At 44.7% G+C, this 24,659-nt stretch overlaps 1 protein-coding gene across 8 annotated transcripts in view; it reads left to right on the top strand.

Annotated features, from left to right (window-relative positions):
* Positions 1-24,659, top strand: part of LOC125467516 (annexin A4-like) — a 75,608-nt gene that overhangs the window by 4,087 nt on the left and 46,862 nt on the right. For 2 of the 8 annotated variants that reach the window (XM_059640234.1, XM_059640233.1), the window contains one exon: positions 23,555-23,675. The exons of the other annotated variants lie outside the window; for them this stretch is intronic. The gene's annotated coding sequence lies outside the window, so the exon portion shown is untranslated. Of the gene's footprint in view, positions 1-23,554; positions 23,676-24,659 lie in introns of those variants that run through there. 8 annotated transcript variants of the gene reach the window in all.

The raw sequence follows: 24,659 nt of genomic DNA on the forward strand, positions 1-24,659 counted from the left end.
GACCTGGGGTTCTCTAGGCCATTTCAGAGGGCAATTAAGAATCAAGCATTTTGGGGTGGGAATCACGTGGGTCAGACTGGGTAAACATTGTTTTTTAAAGAAATTGTGTCGCGGGATGTGGGTGTCACTGGCAGACCCAGCATTTTATTGCATAACACTAATTGCCTGGAGGGCATTTAAGGGCCAGTCACCTTTGTGGGTCTGGAGTCATGTATAGGTCAGATCAGATAAGGATGGTATCAGATAAGGATGGTAGATTTCCTTTCCTAAAGCACATTAGTGAACCAAATGGGTTTTTTCCAAGAATCAGCAGTGGTTACATGAGTTCAAATTTAGCCAGCTGCCTCGGTGAGATTTGACCCCCCTGTACCCAGAACATTAGCCTAATGTTCTGCATTTCTAATCTAGTGACATTACCTCCTCCTCTCCGGTTTGCTTCCCTAAAGGGCATTAGTGAACCAGGGTAATTTTTATGACAAGTTATGCTAGTTTCATGGTCACCGTGACAGAGATTAGCTTCATGTTCAATATTTATAAACCTCTGTTCATGCAGTGGTGGGACTTTGACCTGTGTAGGCAAGACAGTAGCCTGGGCCCCTGCTCTGTCACTATTGCTGTCATGAGACCACTAATTTTACTGCTACTTTTTAAAATTTCTTTTAAAAAACTTGTTACTGGTCATATTTACAATGTATATGGATCTTTCATGCCAGATGTTTGCAGCTGCATATAGTCTGAAGGGTTTTACGGAGGTTCCAGCATCTTCAGTTGACTGTGGCAGGCAGGCCTTTAATGTGGCTGTTCCCTGTTGACACTTTGCAGCAGCTATTCTCCGCTTTAGTGCGGCCCTCTGCATGGAGAGGCTTCAGAAATGTGTGCATGAGAGAATCCCTTAATAAGTCGTGTCCTATCATGGTTATTAAATTGTGGTTGGCAAGAGCTTTCAGTTGTATGTTTTGTCGCTTTTGTGATATTCTGATTGCAATAATCTTTAAATAGTGGATGTAAATATTAATTTTAATGCAAATTATGGGTTCCACAGATGTCACTCCAAGTCATGTCTTCTGATTATAGTGTCTGCGTTATAAGGTATGAAAGTTACTGGTTTAGAAAGGAGGCCATGCATGTATGTGCCACTCTGTGCCACGCATCTTGCAGTGTGTATTCCCAACGCATTTTTGGTGTTTTTCTTTTTTCCTCTCTCCATTTTTGATATCTCTCCTGAAACTTACTGTTCAGGATGGATCCAGTATTTATTTAAGATTTGAAACTGGGGCCTGACTTACATCTATTAATTGCAATAATTTTTTGATTTGCTAATTAGACATTATTAGCATCCAGTGCGAAGATATTGTGATACCCAAGGATTACTGTCTCAAGGATAGCGCTCAAGCACTTGAAGATTGTTCTCCTCGCCGCCCACTATTATCGGGCATTAAAAAAGTAGTTTTTATTTCCATTGTCTTTGAATATTTATTAATTCTTTTAAAAAATTGGAATGGGAGGAAAAGAATGCTTAGTTGAGTGATTCCGATTAGATGGGTGGATGGGCTCCATCAAACGGGTTTCTTGAAAATGCAAAATTCTGTGACCCTGTTTGAGTTTAAAGTTTTGGAAAATGAGCCTCATCATGACGTCACAATTTGATTTGTAATACAGTACACTGAAATCTACCTGTGAAGTCACTCCCAATTCGAGGGAACTACTGTTAAAACTGCATCAGAATAAACAGTAATTTGTATTTGTATTCAAAAGATTATTAAAATTGAGTTGTTAAATAACAGCACATTTATATTGTGATTAGTAATTGAAATGGAAATGTTTTGAGTCTGTAGGAGTAACAAAATCTTCCTGTGCAGAAATTTGTTAATGATTGAAGACAGAATGTTTTTCTTTTCATAAAATTTTAGTAGTTTAAAAAATAGACCTATAAAATGAAAGATCAACACTGAAAGATAATTGACCCACAAAATGCAAATGTTGAGCAATATATGCAATGATTTCTGGCAGCCCAGTTCATAGACTAGTAATGAGACAACATGGGATAAAGATCATTGGAGCCCTAGAATGCAGAAAGAGGCCATTCAGATCATCAAGTCTGCACTGACTCACTGAAGAGCATCCCACCATACCCCATCCCTGTAACACTACCTGGTGGTTTTTATCATGGCTAACCCAACTCATCTGCACATCCCTTGTCACTGTGGACAATTTTTTTTAAGCATGGCCAATCCACCTAACTTGTACTTCTTTTGGACTGTGGGAGGAGATCGGGACACCCGGAGGAAACCCACGCAGACACTGAGAGAGTGTGCAAACTCCACACCGAGGGTTGACTGAGGTTGGAATTAAACCTGGGTGGCCCTGACACTGTGCACTGCCACTGCAAAAATACCGAACATATCCCTTACTCCCATTCTAAACACCGGCTCTAACAATGAGAATGGAAAAATACTTAAATCACCAAACGAAGAAAATAAAACAGCCATTACGATCCATCATTCTAACAATGTCAGAAAATATTCCAACTTCCGGAAGTGATGTATTTTTCCCTCTGTTGAAATTCTTTCCTTATGATCCTTTGATCTGCTGGGATGTGGGAGCGTCAGGTTCAGAAAGAAATAACTAAAATTAAACCTTTCCTTGTAATGACATAAACAGAAGCAGACTCCTTTAAAATGTTCTCATGGCAAAGTAGGGTTTTTCTTTGTTCTCTCTCTGGTGCCGACCAAGAAAAAGAAGCCCTTCTAATGTCAGAGATAATGGGAACTGCAGATGCTGGAGACTCCAAGATAATAAAATGTGAGGCTGGATGAACACAGCAGGCCAAGCAGCATCCCAGGAGCACAAAAGCTGACGTTTCGGGCCTAGACCCTTCATCAGAGAGGGGGATGGGGGGAGGGAACTGGAATAAATAGGGAGAGAGGGGGAGGCGGACCGAAGATGGAGAGCAAAGAAGATAGGTGGAGAGGGTGTAGGTGGGGAGGTAGGGAGGGGATAGGTCAGTCCAGGGAAGACGGACAGGTCAAGGAGGTGGGATGAGGTTAGTAGGTAGCTGGGGGTGCGGCTGGGGGTGGGAGGAAGGGATGGGTGAGAGGAAGAACCGGTTAGGGAGGCAGAGACAGGTTGGACTGGTTTTGGGATGCAGTGGGTGGGGGGGAAGAGCTGGGCTGGTTGTGTGGTGCAGTGGGGGGAGGGGATGAACTGGGCTGGTTTAGGGATGCAGTGGGGGAAGGGGAGATTTTGAAACTGGTGAAGTCCACATTGATACCATATGGCTGCAGGGTTCCCAGGCGGAATATGAGTTGCTGTAATGCTTGGGGACCGCTTTGCAGAACACCTCCGCTCAGTCCGCAACAAACAACTGCACCTCCCAGTCGCAAACCATTTCCACTCCCCCTCCCATTCTCTTGATGACATGTCCATCATGGGCCTCCTGCACTGCCACAATGATGCCACCCGAAGGTTGCAGGAACAGCAACTCATATTCCGCCTGGGAACCCTGCAGCCATATGGTATCAATGTGGACTTCACCAGTTTCAAAATCTCCCCTTCCCCCACTGCATCCCTAAACCAGCCCAGTTCATCCCCTCCCCCCACTGCACCACACAACCAGCCCAGCTCTTCCCCCCCACCCACTGCATCCCAAAACCAGTCCAACCTGTCTCTGCCTCCCTAACCGGTTCTTCCTCTCACCCATCCCTTCCTCCCACCCCCAGCCGCACCCCCAGCTACCTACTAACCTCATCCCACCTCCTTGACCTGTCCGTCTTCCCTGGACTGACCTATCCCCTCCCTACCTCCCCACCTACACCCTCTCCACCTATCTTCTTTGCTCTCCATCTTCGGTCCGCCTCCCCCTCTCTCCCTATTTATTCCAGTTCCCTCCCCCCATCCCCCTCTCTGATGAAGGGTCTAGGCCCGAAACGTCAGCTTTTGTGCTCCTGGGATGCTGCTTGGCCTGCTGTGTTCATCCAGCCTCACATTTTATTATCTTGGAGCCCTTCTAATGTCTTCAGTTGTGTCAGACAGCCCTGTAGTTTCTGGCAGAACTAGGAAAGCCAAGAATCAGAATTTAATGGAGAGAAAAATATCGCTGATCATTACATTGGCTAGAAAGCAATGGGAATAGTGGGAGCTCATCAGTTTATGTGAGGCCCTGCAAGGAACCACTGTGTTACTCCAACCAATCACGTCACCCTAATGGACATCTGTTTTTGTCCAGGACAAGGTGGTTCATTATCTAACTTTAGGAGCACAACAGGGGATATATACTATGTGAGTCATGGGTGGCTTGTAGAATCCCAAAATTGTGATCGCGTGGAAGGAGGCCATTCAGCCCATGAAAACTAAACCAGTTCTAATACCCAGTGCTAGTTTTCTGCCTTTTACTCCTATCCCTTCATGCCATCTGATTATCTGACGCCCTCTTGATGCTTTGATCGTGGATCAACTTTACCTTTGATATTCCAGAGGAGGTGGATTTCTGGCCTGGAATGGATGCTTGGGTATTTCAGTGAAGAAAATTGCCACCATCGCAAATACGTTTTGGTTCATCCAGTAAATCATGGAAGAATGTTGGAATCAGTCCCAAATCAATCCCCTCCGATTCTGTTTATTTCTCTTAAGCAAGTATCTCATTGAAATAATCTTTTAGCTTTAGTTTTGGTCTGTACGCAGTCAATGGACTGAGCAGTGTTTTTGTGAAACACAAAGATCAGGCAAGTTCCAGGTTTGACCTGGGCAGTACTGGCCTCAGCTGGGGATGCAATCGACTATTGTGTGTGACCTTGGTGTCTCTGCATGTGCATCGAGAAGCAGAGGGAAAAAAAAACCCAGCCAGGTCTCCTCTGTGAGCTTCCAATCAAAGTGAATCAAAACCTCACCCTGGCATTTTGCATGCATCATTCTTGTATGAAGAATGTTTCACAAGCTCTGTACCTGTGCCCTCTTGTTGATTCCTCGTTCTTTCAGCTCTCCTCTCCTCACAACGCTGCGAGCCTACACTCTGGCATAAAGACCGAAAGAACTGCGGATGCTGTAAATCAGGAGCAAAAACAAAGTTGTTGGAAGAGCTCAGCAGGTCTGGCAGCACCTGTGAAGGAAAAATCAGAGTTAACATTTTTGAGGAAGGGTCACCAGACCCGATGTGTTAACTTTGATTTTTCCTTCACAGATGCTGCCAGGCCTGCATCTATACTCTGGAATTACCTCATTCTTTCAGAGTCTATTTAGTGAAATATGATCAACCCTTCCAAATGCTTCATCTGTTTTTCAGGAGTGCATGACCTTTACAATGATACTTGGTGGCCAACAGATTTTGCTATAATGCAGCCCTGGTAATGATACCTTTTTAAGGTTTTGTTCAGGTAACATCAGGAAGCATCTCTGTCCTTGCAGAGTAGTGGGATCTGGGCCAACCTCTCCTGAAAAATTATAGAAGATAGATGGGGCAATCAAAAATGTCAAAATTTAGAAATTCTACCAAACAGAATTCGAAGGAAGTAAGGACATGAATGGAATTAAAATATGGATCAGTCAGGTAGGTTTGTGGGTCCAAATGACTTACATTTAGTCCTATATTTCTGTGTGAGACAAGAAATAAGCTTAACACATAAATACAGGAAGTGCATGCCATTGATGGGGAGAGTCGTTTTGCTTATTCGTCCATGGGCTGTGTGTGTCGCTGGCTGGGGCAGCATTTATTGCCTGTCACCAGTTGGCCTTGAAAAGGTGCCAATGAGCTGCCTTTTCAAACTGTTGCCATCCTTGTGCAGTTGGTAGACTCACAATACTATTGGGAAATTCCAGTGATTTTGAGCCAGTGATACTGAAGGAGAGGCAAGATGATTCCAAATTAGAAAGGTGGAGGGGGACTTGAAGGGGGTGGTGTTCCCCTATATCTGCTGCCCTTGCCCTCCTTGATGGAGATAGTCGTGGGTTTGGAAGATGCTGCCTGAGGATCTTTGGTGAATTTCTGTAGCTAATCCTGCTGCCAGTGAGCGTCAGTGGTAGAGGGAGTGGATGCTTGTGGAAAACGTATTGTCAATATATTCCGCCTTATCTTACGAAGGACTGTAATGTTTAACTTTTAACTTTGTTTCTTTTCTTTTTCTATTTCGCACCTTAAGGTTTTGTGTCCAGGTAGATTTGTATCTAATGTGGTGCCGGGAATTTTGACATTGTAACTTATCACTGTTTTCATGTATTTCTGTACTTGAGTCCACATGGCAACAAAATCTAATTCTAATTCATCACATGAATTCTGCTTGAAGCCAGGTCCTCAGTGCTTTGTCTGTTAACGTTTAATCCTGAACTGTTTCTCTTGGCAGTTTCTAATTTCTGGTGATTTGCCATTGCCTTCCACCCTCAAGGGCAGAGAAAGGAGGCAGGTCTTAAGCCTACCTTGGGTGGGATGGGAATTGAACCCTTGCTTTTGGAATTATTCCGAAGCATGTTCTAATCAACTGAATGTTTCTCTCTCCCACCATGTGTAGTGTTTTTGAAAAGACGAGGGATGCTTGTTTTAACTGAACATATACAGAATGCTTTGCATCATCTGGATTTTTTTGTGGATGATGTTGTGTTAGCATAGGGGAAGCTCTTGCTGACTGTTTTCTTAGTGAGACGGTCAATGTCGCAAGTTGGTCCGGGGATGAAAGAACAGACCAAAACTAAACCACAGGAGGCAAGTCAGTATTTTCCGACCCTCACCACAAGCTTGCAAGGGTGAGTGGAAATTTTGACAGATCGGGTCATTGAAGAGGCTGCATAAGTCAGACAATTGCACATTCATTCAACTCGCCATTAAGCACTGAAGTAATCCTTGTATGTTTACTTTTAATATAGCAAGTATGACTGCTGGCCAGTGTCCTGTCCCACATTTAAAAATGATTCTGCACTATAAACCCACTCTTTACATTTCCCCTAGGGCTGTGTTCATGCAGTCTCCCAATCAGCAAACAGGATTTACTCCCATTTTACCTAATGTTGTGGGAACAAACTTCTTTTTGAGTTCACGCCAGTTTTCTTTGTGGGTGACAAAAAGATTTGGGTATGAGATGATGCTTCAATACTTAATCTAAGCCAATGGTTTTCAATATTTTCTTTCCCAGAGATCACCTGAAAATACTGAGGCAACTCTCCCAGGAATACTGAACCGTCAATTGAAAGAGACCTGCAAATGCCCACATAATAAACCTTGCTAACATTGCAGAAAATGTCTATTAATACTCTACAGAAACAGGAAGAAGACACTCGTAGCCCAACAAAACCAGGGAAAAATATGTTGCAATTTTAGAAATTGAGAGTGTTCTTCTTTTGAGTGTGTTGGCCATGTCTGGTGATTCAAAAGTACATTACAGATCTCCTGGCACTCCTTAGCCGTTCTCCACTATCTTGGACAGAATTCCACCCTCAGCCAATACCACTGACAAACAGCTTGTCTTTATTTGAGGAGTGTATGTCTGCTGTGGCTCACTGTAAGGTTATCATTGTCTACCAGGCCGTAGGGCTGCTATCTCTCTCTCTCTCTATCTCATTTGAGAGACATGACTGTTGTTGCCTTAACCCAAGGGTCCCTGCTGTTCAAACAGTGGGTGAGGTTGAGAAAGTAAGTCTTTCAGACAGTGCAAGAATTGAATCCATGTTTTTGGTGCCAATCTGCATCACCAACTAGTCATCCAACCAATTGAGCTAGCTGACCCCACACATTTATAGGCAGTGTGAACAAAAGTATGAAGTGCTGCAAATACTCAAAAGTCAGGCAGCATCTGTGGGAGAGAACCAGGGTTAATATTTCAAGTTGTCTCTTTAATAGAAGATCCTGGTCTTGAGTAGAATGTTTGCCTTTAAGCCAGAAGGTCACAAGCACACCCTAGGGGCCAGAGTACAGCAACAAATCTCATTACATTTTCCAGTTTGGGGTGAAAACAGAAAACAACATAGATATAGCCATTAATGTGCTGGAAAAAAATATATGCTTAATGTTTGTGCAGGATGTGGGTGAGGTAAGTATTTGTTGCTGTTTCTTTATTGTGTGTGACTGGGTGTTAGTGAGCCACTTCCCTGAACCATTGTAATTGACATGATGTAGGTAACCGCTCCCCCCCCCCCCCCCCCCCCCCGCCATTGTGTTATTAGGAAGGGAACTGGTGTTTTGATCCCACAATATTCATGGAATAGCAAATCAGGATGGTGTGGAGTTTGAATGGGACCATGTTGGTGTTCCCATGCATCTGCTGCTCTGGTCCTTCCAGATGGTACAAGTCATAGGATGGGAAAGTGCTGGTGACAGAGCTTTGGTGAATTGCTGCAAGTGCATTTATAGGTGGTACACCCCTGCCATTATTATACTTGAGTGAGTGAACGTTGAAAGTGGTAAATAATGCACTAGGCAAGTAGTCTTGTTTTGTCCTGGATGTTCTCGAATATTCTTGCACTCAACCAGGTCAGAGGAGAATATTCCACCCCTCTCCTGACTTGTGCCTCGAGTTGGAGGATCTGACCTGAGTGGTGAAGCAAGAAAGTTTTCTCATTTCCCTTCTGAGAAAGCACTGGTAGCTCTGACCTATACAGCTTCCCACAAGAACACCAGGTAGAAGTGAGAAAGGTCAAAGGCGAGGTTGTTCCACGTGAGAATGAGTTTAGCCAGGTGGAGGATGACAGAGACTGGATGATGAAGGCAAACAATAGGAACCAAGTAAAGCAGGTGGAACGTGGAAGTGGTGTTCAGTTCCAATAGAAAGATGCTTCTTCACCAAACAAACAACTCCACCCTCGTCAACAGGTTTCATGACATAATTGTCAGTTTGGATCGATCTGACAGAATGGAATGCCCACTTTTTGACGTATGTTAAAGTGCCAGCAATTATATATGCTGCAAGTGATTTCAAGCCTTTGTTGGGAGGCGTTGACACTTCTACACATTGAGACATGATTAAAAGAATGCCCTTGTTATTTTAAGCCTTACTCTGGGGTTAAATTTTTTTGTTAAGCAAATATTAAGAGAAATGAGCCAGAAGTGGGTATATGTAGTCCAGCCACATGATCTTACTGAGTGGTGGAACATGCGAGATGGGCTGAAAGGTCTACTCCTGTTCCTGTTTCCAGAAGTGGAGAGTTTGGAGCCCAGGCTGGGTTGTGAAACAAAATCTTGGGGTTCTCGACTCTGGGCCAATATGCAGCCTCAAGTAAGTTTTATAACAGCTGTATTCCTCTGGACCCCTATCCATGCCGCACTTCTCCCCCCACCCCCCATACCAACTCTTTCATTTCACACTGAGGGCTCACAACAATGTTTAAACCTTAAAATTAGGTCACACGGAGAAAATGTTTGGGAAAACAGTGCCTTGTGAGATGCTGTGATCTTCATGTATGAACCCAGAACTCCTTTTGCCAGCAGAGCAGTGACAATATTTTGACAACTTCCTCCATTTGCTGGCTGCCTATTCTGCACTGCGTGGCTTCTCAGTGTAAGTAGGTGTCAGGTTACCTGGCAGAACCAAACCTTTTCCAAAGAAGCATTCTTGCATAAATTGGTCTCCAGGTGCTTGTATTGCTAGGCTGTAGATTATATCAACAAACCATCAACTCAACACAGCTGTGTCTATGTAAGTGGCAGTTGCTACATTTGCCACTAAATTTGCCATTATATTGTTTATCTCCACTTTTTCCTTCCTCAGAAAGTACTTTTGCTATTTTACACGCAGTGGCACTTGTTTGTCATCTTGCCCGTGATATTAATGCGGTGTGCATATCATTTTATGGTACTGCTTAACCTAGAATTTATAAAATTTCTTGTACACCTCCTTGCGGAATATACCTTTGAGGTCTGGAGCTGTTTCTGTGGCTCAGTGGTTAGCACTTCTGCCTCACAGCGTCAAGGACCTGGGTTTGATTCCACCCTCTGGCGACTGTCTGTGCAAACTCTACACATTCTTCCCTTGTCTGCGTGGGTTTCCTCCCACAGTCCAAAGACGTGCAGGTTGGGTGGATTGGCCATGCTAAATTGCCTGTAGCGGTCAAGGATGTGTAGATTAGGTGGGTGAAAGGGGGATGGGCCTGGGTGGAATGCTCTGAGGGTCAGTGTGGACTTGTCGGGTCGAAGGGCCTGTTTCCACACTGTAGGGATTCAGTGATTTATCCTGAGCAGCTATGTGACTCGGGGCTCTGTACTCCCATGGGTTGTCCACACTGAGACCAACTTTATCCGCTGATGAAGGATAACTTAAACTCAAAGAAAGACGATCTGTGTGAAACTTACCGGTCTTCCAGGAGAAAGATTTGTCCTTGACCGACTATTGCAGACTGGCACCTTCCAAGTTCCAGGACAGTCTCCTGAGGGATGCAGAAATGTTTGGGGGTGCAGAGACACATTGGAAAAGGATGCTGCCTAAAGTTTTTCAGCCTTTGAATTCCTAGGGATGGGAATCTTTCAGACCTCTTGGGCTGGAAGCCTAACATTGAACGTACATTACAACTGTCAACAGTATTGAAATTATGTTGAGCGACCCCAGAGTGGAAGATGGAGTGTGGCAAAAAGTATATTTCTATTGCACGTTTTTAATTTCCAATTTGAAATGGTTCGCCTTTGGGCTGTATGCCTGAAGTGGCATATATACAGTGAATAGTTTGTTTAGCTCAGTTGACTGGATGGCTGCTTTGCAATGCAGAGTAATGCCAACAGCATGGGTTCAATTCCCCCATTGGCTGAGGTTACCATGAGAGAGTCTCCTCCTCAACCTCTCCCCTCCCCTGAGACGTGGTGACCTTCAGGTTATACGACCACTAGTCGTCGCTCTCTCTGTCGCTCTCTCTGTCGCTCTCTCTGTCGCTCTCTCTGTCGCTCTCTCTGTCGCTCTCTCTGTCGCTCTCTCTGTCGCTCTCTCTGTCGCTCTCTCTGTCGCTCTCTCTGTCGCTCTCTCTGTCGGATTCTGGCAACTGTACTTTTACAGTCATATCCTGGCACCCGAAAGAGGAAATGCTGTATGGAGACAAGTTGAACATTATTTATTCAAGTTCTAAGGAAGGGTCACCGGACCTGAAATGTTAACTCTGATTTCTCTCCACAGATGCTGCCAGACCTGCTGTGCTTTTCCAGTCATTTCTATTTTTATTTCTGAACATTAATTAACATTTGTAAATTTTCAAGAGAAAATGTTTGGTAATGAACTCTCACAAATGTTACACATTTCTTGAGATTATGTTGGCAGGAGAAAACGTTTTTTTAAAAATAAAATGCACCTCACCTCAGGACAAGTGCTTTACTGCAAGTGATGTACTTTTGAAGTTTAGTCCCTCTGTTGTTTAGGAAATGCCGCAATTTCATGCAGCAAGTTCTCTCAAATGTGATATATTAATGGCATGTAATCAGATCTCTTTTTTTGCCTGTTTCTTGAGAAATAAACCTTCAGTGCTCTGGATCAGTTCAGAAATTTTTGCTTTGGTGGCTACAGCCAAACTCTCTTCCCTTTCCAAATTGCAGTGAGTTCTGTCAGTTTCCATGACATCATACATTGGTTCTATTTGGAGAGAAGTGTATGATTTCAAAATAGAGGCTTGTGTGAATCAATTAATCCTTGCACTTTACCTCCTTCCTATCCACCACACTCAACCTTTTGGCATTGTTATGCAGTGCCAACTTGCAATTATGAAAGCTGGTTGCTTCAAGCTGAAACACATCTCTCTATGCTGAGATAATGGGAACTGCAGATGCTGGAGAATTCCAAGATAATAAAATGTGAGGCTGGATGAACACAGCAGGCCAAGCAGCATCTCAGGAGCACAAAAGCTGACGTTTCGGGCCTAGACCCTTCATCAGAGAGGGGGATGGGGAGAGGGAACTGGAATAAATAGGGAGAGAGGGGGAGGCGGACCGAAGATGGAGAGAAAAGAAGATAGTTGGAGAGAGGGTAGGGAGGGGGGTAGGGAGATGCTACTATTTTTTTAAAAATCGCAAAATGCTGTGATCGTTGGAAATATGAAATAAAAACAGAAAATATTGGAGCAACCACAGCAGATCTGACAGCATCTATGGAGAGAGAAAGTGTTAATGTTTTAAGTCTAATCACAGCTCTGAAGAACAGAGTGTTGGAGAAATCCAGAGGATCTGGCAGCATCGAGAGAGAGAGAGAGAGAGAGAGAGAGATTCCATTCAACATGGCTGTTTTTCAGTACCACTACTGGACTCAAAACATCTTTCTATCTCTCTCCATAGATGCCTTCAGATTTGCTGAGTTTCTCCAGCATGTTCTGCTTTTACCTCTGTGCTACTAATTGGTGTCAAAGCTGACTCCCGGAAGCGATGCTTTGTTTTGACCTTGCATGGGGGTTTTTGGTGAGTGAGAAAGGGAGATAATGTCTTTTGTGGATTTCTTTCTGGTAGTATGACAGTGATCGAGACAACAGGACCCCTCAACTCTGACCTGTTAATCTTGCCTGACTCCTTCAATTCTGGCTAACAGCTGATTATTTTACCATTTGCAGAGAATGTTAACAATGGGCATTTATCTGAATTCTTGAAGCCTGTAGATTCATTGTGGAAAATAACAGGCCTGTTCCACAGATAACAAAGTGTGGAGCTGGATGAACACAGCAGGCCAAGCAACATCTCAGGAGCACAAAAGCTGACATTTCGGGCCTAGACCCTTCATCAGAGAGGGGGATGGGGTGAGGGAACTGGAATAAATAGGGAGAGAGGGGGAGGCAGACTGAAGATGGAGAGAAAAGAAGATAGGTGGAGAGGAGAGTATAGGTGGGGATGTAGGGAGGGGATAGGTCAGTCCAGGGAAGATGGACGGGTCAAGGAGGCGGGATGCAGTTAGTAGGTAGGAAATGGAGATGCAGCTAGAGGTGGGAGGAAGGGATAGGTGAGAGGAAGAACAGGTTAGGGAGGCGGGGACAGGCTGGGCTGGTTTTGGGATGCAGTGGGGGCAGGGGATGAGCTGGGCTGGTTTTGCGTTGCATTGGGGGAAGGGGAGACTTTGAAGCTTGTGAAGTCCACATTGATACCATTGGGCTGCAGGGTTCCCAAGTGGAATATGAGTTGCTGTTCCTGCAACCTTTGGGTGGCATCATTGTGGCACTGCAGGAGGCCCATGATGGACATGTCATCTAAAGAATGGGAGGGGGAGTTGAAATGGTTCGCAACTGGGAGTTGCAGTTGTTTATTGTGAACCGAGCGGAGGTGTTCTGCAAAGCGGTCCCCAAGCCTCTGCTTGGTTTGGTTTCCCCAATGTAGAGGAAGCCACAACGGGTACAGTGGATGCAGTATACCACATTGGCAGATGTGCAGGTGAACATCTGCTTAATATGGAAAGTCATCTTGGGGCCTGGGATAGGGGTGAGGGAGGAGGTGTGGGGGCAAGTGTAGCACTTCCTGCAGTCGCAGGGGAAGGTGCCGGGTGTGGTGGGGTTGGAGGGGAGTGTGGAGCGGACGAGGGAGTCGCGGAGAGAGTGGTCTCTCCGGAAGGCAGACAAGGGTGGGGATGGAAAAATGTCTTGGGTGGTGGGGTCGGATTGTAGATGGCAGAAGTGTCGGAGGATGATGCGTTGTATCTGGAGGTTGGTGGGGTGGTATGTAAGAACGAGGAGGAACCTCTTGGGGCGGTTGTGGCGGGGGCGGGGTGTGTGGGATGTGGTGCAGGAAATGCGGGTGATGCGGTCAAGGGCGTACTCGACCAATGTGGGGGGATAGTTTCGGCCCTTGAAGAACGTGGACATCTGGGATGTGCAGGAGTGGAATGCCTCATCCTGGGAGCAGATGCAGTGGAGGCAGAGGAATTGGGAATAGGGGATGGAATTTTTGCAGGAGGGTGGGTGGGAGGAGGTGTATTCTAGGTAGCTGTGGGAGTCGGTGGGCTTGAAATGGACATCAATTTCTAGCTGGTTACCTGAGATGGAGACTGAGAGGTCCAGGAAGGTGAGGGATGTGTTGGAGATGGCCCAGGTGAACTTGAGGTTGGGGTGGATGAAATAGGCCTGTTCCACAGTTGGGAAAAGAAAGGAAGGAGTAGGACGAAACTGATCGTACGTAATGTCATTCACCAACTGAGACCATCCCAAAACAGTGTTTATTCCCAGCGCAGGAGCTAAGAGGACCTGCATTACAAATGGCCACTTTACTCCATACATTTGTGCAGTATGTTCAACCTGTGATCACACACCATTAGCATTAGACAGGCTTCAGCCTGACATGTACAAACTGCAAATTCTTGATGCCCTTTCAAAAAGTTGATGCACTTTTAAACAGTTCAACCATAAGTTGCCTTCGCTGTATCTTAAGGTGATTATCTCTGAGAAGTTAAGACTTTAATGCCGATGATTTGCTGCTAAGTATAGTCTGACTGATTTCAGCATGATTTAAAAATAACCTTTTGCCAGAAAATTAAAAGGAAAGTGCTGAGATTGAGTTTATGCAGGGCTGAAAGGGCAGCCACTTAAGTGAGATCAGCGCTGACAGTGAAATAAATAAAGTCTGTGAAAACACAGGGAAAAGGATCAAGACCAAATCGAAACATGGTCACCACTTTTGAAAGCTACTCACTCAACGGCTCCTCGCGAGTTTCCTTTCATTGCATTGGCCCTTATTTACGTATTATTTCTAATATGCAACGTATCACTGCTGGACACAAATTTAAAAGCCACACTGCAATGTTGCACAAATGTATAAGGTGTGACCTTAGCAGGTGGCCTTGTCACAATTACAGCCTAACTTTTCGGCCTCATCAGTGGACTTGAAAGATTCTACACGTTACTTTGAACAGAGTCAGGGAATTATCCCTGGTGACTTCAACGTTTACCGCCCAACACATTACCTTAAATCAGATTGTCTGGGTATTATTTCTAGGTGTTTGTACGAGCTTGTTGTGCACAATTTAGCTAACATGCTCCCCATGTCCCAACGGGAACAATGCTTCACTTTATTGGCCCACATCCTGAAGTCATGAAGGACACTTCAGAACTTCAGGTCTGTCTTTTGCTGGTTGCGCAGATGTGGTACAGAGACAGTCTGAGAAATGATTAACAGCTAAGGAGAAGAAAACTGAAATGTTGCATTGTCTAGTTCTTTGCATGGATAGCTGTAGTCAGCGTGGAGTTTCCAATCATCCCTGTGCAACTTGGTTCACTTATTTTTAAAAAAAATTGAATATTTGGCCATTATTTTACTTTTGGCCATTAGTGAAGGTGGCAGAGCAAGAAACCTAGTGAGAGATGTGTGATTTTACAGAACTCTGGATCTCTCTGTTTCACTGTTTTGAGACAGAGCCAAGCACAACTGTTTCTTACAGCTGAGTCAGAATCACCTCTACGTCACCTCCCACCATGTTGGAGTGGATAGTTCAATTTGCTTATTTCCCCTTTCTATTCATTTAACCTACAGTGGTTTCTGGTCTACAATAGGTTTATTACATACATGTTCGAATTCCTCAATGGGCTCACCTTGCGCAAAGCCTGTAACTTCCTCTAGTCTTAGCAAACACTATGCTTCTCTCACTGGCTTGTACATGTTTCCCCTTCCTTCGCCCCATCGTTGGTGCCTATGCCTTTAGATATCCTGGCGCTGAACTCTGGAATTTCCTCCTTCAGCTTTTCTTTTTCACCATCTCCTTTTGGAGCCACGGCATCTTTGACTGAGCTTTGTCTTCTTTGTCTTCTTTTTAAAAAATGGTTTAATGCATTCCAACTATATTGCATGGCAAAGTGTCAACCTGAAAATTGTGTTCAATCAGATTATTTGTACATTCGCTCTGCTAGTTTCTTTTTTAAATCCAGTAAGCACAATTTTATTGCATATTTCTGAAGAAAGACAACTGTGAGGGTTAAATAGCCAGGGGTGGTTCTAGCTGAGATGCTGTTGTAGGGACTTAGTTAGAGACTTGATTAGCCAAATATGTTCCTTCTGTGCTGTCACCATTCTATGAAAGTTATTGGTCCTCTTAAGTAGTTTGTTAGAGGTTTATGCAGAGGTTTTGTGTTCTTTTGGCAGACGGATTTTGTGGTGGTAAAACTTGGATAATGCATGACCTCGCTGGCAAAAGTAAATGTCTGTAACATGAAGGGATCTCATTTTATGAATGGGTCTCCCGTGGAAGAGGTGGTAAAAGATTTGGGAGGAGTCGTTCATAGCAGGCTGAAAATATCATGCGAGAGAAAGACATTTGATTTACATGTTCAAACAAGGTGTGCAGATTAAAAGATTGGCCAATCCTGTCAACGCATTTTGTTACATTTTAAACCCACACCGAAAAAAGACGTGTGTGTCAGCATGCTTTCCAAAGAGAAGACCAGGAAGGAACTAAACTCTAAAGCATGGTGCAATCAGCAATAAAGAATGGTCAATTAAAGTAGTTTTTCTTAAAATACATAAGACTGAAATGAGAAAACTACTAAACCTGGACCAGAGGCTATGTGTATGATCTATGCAGACTTTAGATGATAAATGTTAAAGTGCCTTTTATTTCAGTCATTTAGTTAAGACTGAGATGGCAGTTGATCCACGCCCTCCCTTTTTTAGAAAGGAAGCTGGATTGATAGGATGTGAGGAATTCCAATGGATTTGTTAGTTGAATGGAATGCCCTGCAAGGGTTGTGTTTAGTTAAAGAGACTTCTTTTCATGGGTAGACCTGCCACATCCTGAGAGGTCATGCCTGGTCTGAGGTAGATTTTCCACCTTGGGACAAATTGAGAAAGTTCCACCTAAGTTTTGCCATATTGATTTTGATTTTAACTTTTTCAGTTAAAAATTATCTGTGTAACTACACATGTAAAATCTTCCGCAAGGCAAGGCAATTGGACAACTAGATAGAATTGGTTCCTTTTGCTTCCTTTGTGTTAACAAGTACACCCTGATGTCGTGGACGGGATTAATTGCTGTATATACGGGTGTGGATTTGGGGAAAAATAAACTGAGCTGTGAAAGGAGGTGTAAGGCTGGGCTGTCGGCAATCAAAAGCTGGTGGTTCCCCACTGCTTGGCAGCGCCATTGAGGGGAAGGTGGCAGCTACTGGTATTACACCCACCCAAGGCCCAGGATGTGTTGACCATTAAGACAGGTGTGAGTGACCAATGGCAGAACGTGGGTCTTGGGGGAGAGGTACTAGCTTCATGAGCAGTGAGGTGGCTCTCAGTGGGCTGTCCCCTTCCGGACACTGGGTCTCTGTCAAGCACTCCGTGCCTGCTCAAAAGACGTTCCATTTCCACGCTCCCTCCTCCACAACCTCATTAAATTTTCCATCAAACCTGCTTTGGGGTGAAGGCAGTAAATTCTCCCCCTTGGAACAGGACATGAATCTTGAGTATCTGAGGCAAAAGTGCTCCTGAACCATGATTGACACAAACCATGCAACTCAGTTTCTTTGTAAATTTAAGTTTTTTTTTGTACTGATGGGAATGAGGCCAGCCAGATGAACCTCCATAGAATGAGTTCTCAGATTGGGGCTGGTAATCTGGTCGAATTCGGGAGCTCCGGCTGACAGATATAAACAGGAGTGTTAGGGGCTCTGCTCACTCTCGGAGCTGGCTCTGAGCCTGCTGGGTCAGTGTCATGTGCTATGTCTGTATAAATGAAGGCTGACTCAGTAAAGGGATACCAGTTTTCGTGGAGTTATTTTACTTTTGTTAACGAAAAACGGTAGAGGTTGTAAAGAGGTTGGGATGATTATAGATAATAGACTGAAAACATTGCATGAGAGAGGCATTTGATGGCGTGGGTTCCAGTAGCGTGTTTAAAAAAAAGTACGGTTTGAAGAGCCTGCCTGATCGCAGTGCAGAAGATGGGCCTTGCATTGTTAACCTGAGGGCCTGGATTGTTTTGTGGGAGGCAGGGTTTTAGCTGAATTGAATAAGCAGGTTTGGTGAGCAACCCACGCTTGCTTTGAAACTGAATGTATGTGTTAATTTGTTGCCCCATTTTCTGGCTTTAATAAGCAACTGTCAGTTTTGTTCTTTTAAATATATTGTTGCACAATGCAGTCAGTAAAGTGAATTGGCACACTTCTCTCTGAACATTTCACCAATTTGTTGTTGCTGTTTTGTTGTCTCTGCTCTCCTTATGTTTAGAAGATGTTTTGCAAAGCTGTGTTGTTTGCTTATAACTCTCACTTCACTTTCAGAAGATTCTTAAATGCATCCTGTGCTCCCAGTCTGTTTCTACCCCACCATCACGACCTTCCCATGCCGCCGCCCACCCCCACCACGAGCTTTCATGTCCAATCCCTTAGGAAACTGATCCTCGATAAGGCAAGTTGTGTAACTGCCCACTGTCGCTGCAGTTTTCCCATAATCAAGCTGGCTCAGCTTCTGAGAGAACAAAGTGTGGGGCTGGATGAATACATCAGGCCAAGCAGCATCTTAGGAGCACAAAAGCTGACGTTTCAGGCCTAGACCCTTCATCAGAAACTGAGATTACACATCATAGAATCCCTCTAGTGTGGAAACAGGCCATTTGGCCCATACTTAGCTCTACGGCTATCCTGATGACAAATGCTATTTTCAACTCAACAGTGACAAAATAGCTGGAAGGTTAGTTTTCAGACATTTCGTCACCATTCTAGGTAACATGATCAGTGAGCCTTCGACAAAGCGCTGGTGTTATGTCCCGCTTTCTATTTATCTGGTTAGGTTTCCTTGGGTTGGTGATGTCATTTCCTGTTCTTTCTCAGGGGATGGTAAATTGGCTCCAAATCAAACTGCCATTCCTAGATGTCACAGTAGAGCGAACAGCCAATGGGGAACTTCAAACCAGCGTCTACAGGAAAACAACACATACGGACCAAATACTGAACTACAGGAGCAACCATCCCAACACCCACAAGCGAACCTGCATTAGAACATTATTCCAACGAGCCACTGCACACTGCAGCACAGAGGAACTACGCAGAGCAGAAGAAAATCACCTATACAGCGTATTCATAAAGAATGGGTACCCTATGAACACAGTCTGCCGATTCCTCAGCAAGAAACCCAAACAAACAGACAAAATGGGCTCAGAAACCATAACCACGCTCGCCTACATCAAAGACACTTCTGAAATGACTGCCAGACTACTCGGACCTCTTGGCATCAGGGTAGCCCACAAACCCACCAACACACTGAAACAGCAGCTAATGAACTTCAAAGACCCTATGCAGACAACAAACAAAACGAACATCATCTACAAAATACCTTGCAAGAACTGTGGCAAACACTACATTGGACAAACAGGCAGAAAGCTAGCCACCAGGATACATGAACATCAACTAGCCACAAAACGACAAGACCCACTATCACTCGAATCCTTACATACAGATGAGGAAGGACACCACTTTGATTGGGACAACACATCCATCCTAGGACAAGCCAAACAGAGACACGCACGAGAATTCCTAGAAGCATGGCATTCCAACCGGAACTCCATCAACAAACACATTGATATGGAGCCAATCTACCATCCCCTGAGAAAAAGAACAGGAAATGACATCACCAACCCAAGGAAAGCTAACCAGATAAATAGAAAGCAGGACATAACACCAGCGCTTCGTCGGAGGCTCACTGATGATGTTACCTAGAATGGTGACGAAACATCTGAAAACTAATCTTCCAGCTCAGCGAGCAAACTCACATCCAGAACCTCAACCTGAGCTAAAATCTTCTCAAAACTCACTAGTAACAAAATACTTAAGATTTACTAGGAACTGCAGATGCTGGAGAATCTGAGGTAACAAGGTGTGGAGATGGATGAACACAATAGGCCGAACGACATCGTAGGACCAGGAGAGCTGACCTTACGGGCCTAGACCGTCCTTCAGAAATGGGGGAGGGGAAGGCAGTTCTGAAATAAATAGGGAGGTGGGTAGAGGAGAAGACAGGTGGAGAGGAGACAGACCAATCAAAGAGGCAGGGATGGAGCCAGTAAAGGTGAGAGTAGGTGGGGAGGGGGTAGGTCAGTCCAGGGAGGACGGACAGGCCAAGGGGGCGGGATGAGGTTAGTAGGTAGGAAATGGAGGTTTGGCTTGAGGTGGGAGGATGGGATAGGTGTGAGGAAAAACAGGTAGGGAGGCGGGGATGAGCTGGGCTGATTTTGGGATGAAGTAGGGGAAGGGGAAATTTTGAAGCTTGTGAAGTCCACATTGACACCATTGGGCTGCAGGGTTCCCAAGCGGAATATGAGTTGCTGTTCCTGCAACCTTTGGGTGGCATCATTGTGGCACTGCAGGAGACCCATGATGGACATGTCGTCTGTGGAATGGGAGGGGGAGTTAAAATGGTTTGCGACTGGGAGGTCCAGTTGTTTATTGCGAACCGAGCATAGGTGTTCTGCAAAGCGGTCCCCAAGCTTCTGCTTGGCTTCCCCGATTGTAGAGGAGGCCACAACAGGTACAGCTGATGCAGTGTGCCACATTGGCAGATGTGCATCTGCTTGATGTGGAAAGTCGTCATGGTGCCTGGGATAGGGGTGAGGGGGGAGGTGTGGGGGCAGGTGTCGCACTTCCTGCAGTTGCAGGGAAAAGTGCCAGGTGTGGTGGGGCTGTAGGGGAGTGTGGAGCGGACAAGGGAGTCACAGAGAGTGGTCCCTCCAGAAGGCAGATAAGGGTGGGGAGGGAAAAATATCTTTGGTCGGGGGCTGTCAGATTGCAGATGGTGGAAGTGTTGGAGGATGATGTGTTGGATCCGGACATCACAAGCTTCAAAGTATCCCGTCCCCCTACCGCATCTCAAAACTAGCCCAGCTCATCCCCGCCTCCCTAACCTGTCCTTCCTCCCACCTCAAGCCCAACCTCCAGCTCCTACCTACTAACCTCATTCCGCCCCCTTGACCTGTCCATCCTCCCTGGACTGACCTATCTCCTCCCTACCTCCCCACCTACACTCACCTTTACTGGCTCCATCCCTGCCTCTTTGGCCTGTCTGTCTCCTCTCTGCCTATCTTCTCCTCTATCCTCCTTCTGTCCACATCCCACTGCCTCCCTATTTATTTCAGAACCCCCTTCCTCTCCCCCATTTCTGAAGAAGGGTCTAAGCCCAAAACATCAGCCTTCCTGCTCCTCTGTTGCTTGGTGTATACATCTGTCCTTCTCGCTCCTTTTCCCTCTCTCATGCACACAAACATTTATTTTCTCTTCATGCTCCCCACATCAACCTTTGAGCCTCCTGCCTAATTCCATAGAGATCTCCACCACCCACACGTCTCCCCAATTCTACATTCTCCCTCTCATTTCCTCAATCTCTAATCCACCGTTTGTGCTTTCACTCTTTCCTTGCCCAGCGTCCCACTCCTACTCACTTTGTCCCACTCCCCTTCACTCTCTCTCGATCTCCTCCCAATGCCTTCCCACTGACACACACACACTTCCACGTTCCAACTCCTCTGTCTCCCTCTCTCTCCTGTTCCGTTTCCATCCTCTACTGACTCTCTGTTCATTCATGCCTCTCTCCAATGTCTCAATGCTTTTGCATTGTTTCTCTGTGTCTGTCTGTATCCCTCTCTGCATCTGTCTGTATCTTTCTCACCACTTCATTCCCTTTCTTGTCTCAGACATGCACACAGCTCCTTGGAGGAATTAATTCATGCAGTTTATTTTGCTGTCCTCCAAATACTCCCTAGCTCGAGAAGGTTGCAGCATTACTCAATTTGCAGTGAGTTGTGTCAGAATTTAGTGAGTTTTTCTTTCTAAAGGCCCCAGTTTAGGACTTTTTACGATTTCACCACCACATAAGGAATTAACATGCTAAAAATAAGACCGAGAACTGAGAGTTCTGAAGAAGGGTCATCGGATTCAAACACTGACTGTTTCTGTCTCCACAGATACTGCCAGACCTGTTGAGTTTCTCCAGCTATTTGTGTTCTTTTGCAGCCTCATGGTGTGAATAATCAAAATTGAGAGAAATTTTCACTTAGATGATTGTACAGAGCAGAAAGAGACCATTCAGCCCATTGAGTCTACGACAGCTTTTTCAAAGAGTGGTGGAGTTCTTCCAACTCCCCAAACTTTGCTGTTTTTCACCCCCTTCAATCTACTTTTTAAATATGTTTCCATCATGCTATTGGCCAGTGTGTCCCAAAGCCTAACCAGTCGGTTAGATTGGTGACGAATCAGTAACCATTATTGGTCATTATTAGTGGGAACAGTGATTACATTATGATCTGATAAACATGGTGACAAAATTGTACTTGTCATATAATTCTGAGAGGCCCACTGTATTAACCTTTCTTGACCTTTCCGTGGTTTGCCATGGCAACAAGCTGCCTTTGGCACAGACGCTGTTATTAAGCAGCACATGTGGATTAACTCAAGTTTGATTCAAGTCAAGTCCAATTTGTTAAGTGCGGAAGCCTTGCACTCACTGCTGGCTGTTCAAGTGTTCTGCCTGAGGTGACTAAATGAAGCTAGATTGAAGTTTTATCAATAGGTAAGGAAGAAATACTTGAATTTATATAGCACCTTTTGCAGCTTCAGGATGTTGTAACACATTTTGCATGCACCTGTACATTTGAGGCCTGACCAGTATGATACCAACCTGCACGCAGCAAGATGTTGCATATAGCATTGTGATAATGATCTGGTAATCATTGCTGTTCATACAGGACTAAATCTTCTTGAGACAAAGTGGCATTAAGATAGTAATAGCTGTTTAAGGTGCATTGTTAGATAGATTAAACGTTGTTTCCAATAGAATAAACAGTGTATTTGATAAGGATTAGGGACTGAGCATCAGGAGATTCCTGGGTATTTGGAGGGGGTGCAGCTTTCTTGAACTACAGATTGGCATTTTGATGCCAATTTGTCTTAAGGGTCTAGTCCTGCACAAACACCTAAATTGTCAGTTTGTTATCTCATCGCAGTTTCTTACTGTGTGCGTCTTGGTCATGACACTTGCTGCATCACAAACAGTGACCACACTTCAGAAGTATAAGAGATACTAGAAACTACCAATGCTGGAGTCTGAGATAACAACGTCATGAACTGGATGAATAGTTCCATACCTTTAAAAGTGTAATCTGCCTATGAATCACCTTAGGACATCATGAAGTCATAAAAGGCACTGTATAAGAAAGGCTGAGGGACTTGAGGCTGTTTTCATTAGAGAGAAGAAGGTTGAGAGGTGATTTAATTGAAACATATAAAATAATCAGAGGGTTAGATAGGGTGGATAGGGAGAGCCTTTTTCCTAGGATGGTGACGGCGAGCACGAGGGGGCATAGCTTTAAATTGAGGGGTGAAAGATATAAGACAGATGTCAGAGGTAGTTTCTTTACTCAGAGAGTAGTAAGGGAATGGAACGCTTTGCCTGCAACGGTAGTAGATTCGCCAACTTTAGGTACATTTAAGTCATCATTGGACAAGCATATGGACATACATGGAATAGTGTAAGTTAGATGGGCTTGAGATCGGTATGACAGGTCGGCACAACATCGAGGACCAAAGGGCCTGTACTGTGCTGTAATGTTCTATGTTCTATAAATGTATGACTTTCTTCCACAACCGTAGAAGTGGGATTGAGTTTTGCTAAAGCCACTTCAAAGCAAGACTCTTGAAAGTCAACGGTTAGCAAGACTTTTTCCCATCCCTCTAGGCTAGACCCCAATCGTATCATTGAGTAAAATGGCTGTGTATGGATCCAGCGCCGAAGCTCATAAACTGAGGTGCAAGTTGAACTAATAGTAATCTACAATGGCCACTTCATGAGACAGCAGGTATGTGCAAGAAAGAGATGCGTTTCTAAACAACCTGCTTCTTCCTCGACAGCCTTATCCCCAAGTTTGTGGCTACGTTCCCACATACTAGTGAAGTCCAGCCAATACCGATGTTGTGTGTTTACACATCTCAGATCTGTCCTTTACACTCTTGCAAATGTGTTATTATCTTAATGTTTGTCACTCGTATTTGTTTAAGCTATTGCACAGTTGCACATTGAAGAAATCTTCCTTGCACAAACAAACAGTTGTCTCAGCATTTATGGTCTCATATTTAATCAATCTCCAATTCCTTCACCCACTTCTGCTTTGTGGGAAAATCTGGAGCTTTGGCTCATCACCAAGTTTCCACTTGTAAGGCTATTGGTTGATAAAGAATTCAGGCTGTGATCCAGGCATGTGGGGCGGTATGGTGGTTCAGTGGATAACGCTGCTGCCTCTCAGCATCAGGGATCCGGATTTGATTTCAGCCTTTTGGGGTCTGTGTAGAATTTGCACATTCTCCCTGTATCTGTGTGGATTATCTCCGGGTGCTCTAGTTTCCTCCCACAGTTCAAAGGTGTGCAGATTAGGGTGGATTGGCCCTGCTAAATTGCCTATAGCATCCAGGAATTTGCATGCTAGGTGGGTTAGCCATGGGGAATGCAGGGTTATAGGGAGAGGGAGGGGGGTGGTTCTGTGTGAAATCCTCTTCAGAGGGCCATTGTGGACTCAATGGGCTGAATGGCCTGCTTCCACACTAAGGATTCTATGATTCTATGTGACAAGGATTTCTATGGACCATAGATTGCCTTTTGTTCCAACGCACTCTTGTCCAACTTGATCAGCTCCGATCCCAGATCTGATCTGACCACGTTGCCTGGTGAAGTGAATTGAATCGATTGGCCATTCAGCTGGATAAAATGGGCAAAGATCTTGATTCTGAAGGACCAATTTTGGTTACAGCAATTTTTTTTATTCAGTGCGTGATATGTAGCTATCCAA

Source organism: Stegostoma tigrinum, chromosome 37, assembly GCF_030684315.1.
Source record: "Stegostoma tigrinum isolate sSteTig4 chromosome 37, sSteTig4.hap1, whole genome shotgun sequence".
In the NCBI taxonomy this organism is placed as follows: Eukaryota; Metazoa; Chordata; class Chondrichthyes; order Orectolobiformes; family Stegostomatidae; genus Stegostoma; species Stegostoma tigrinum.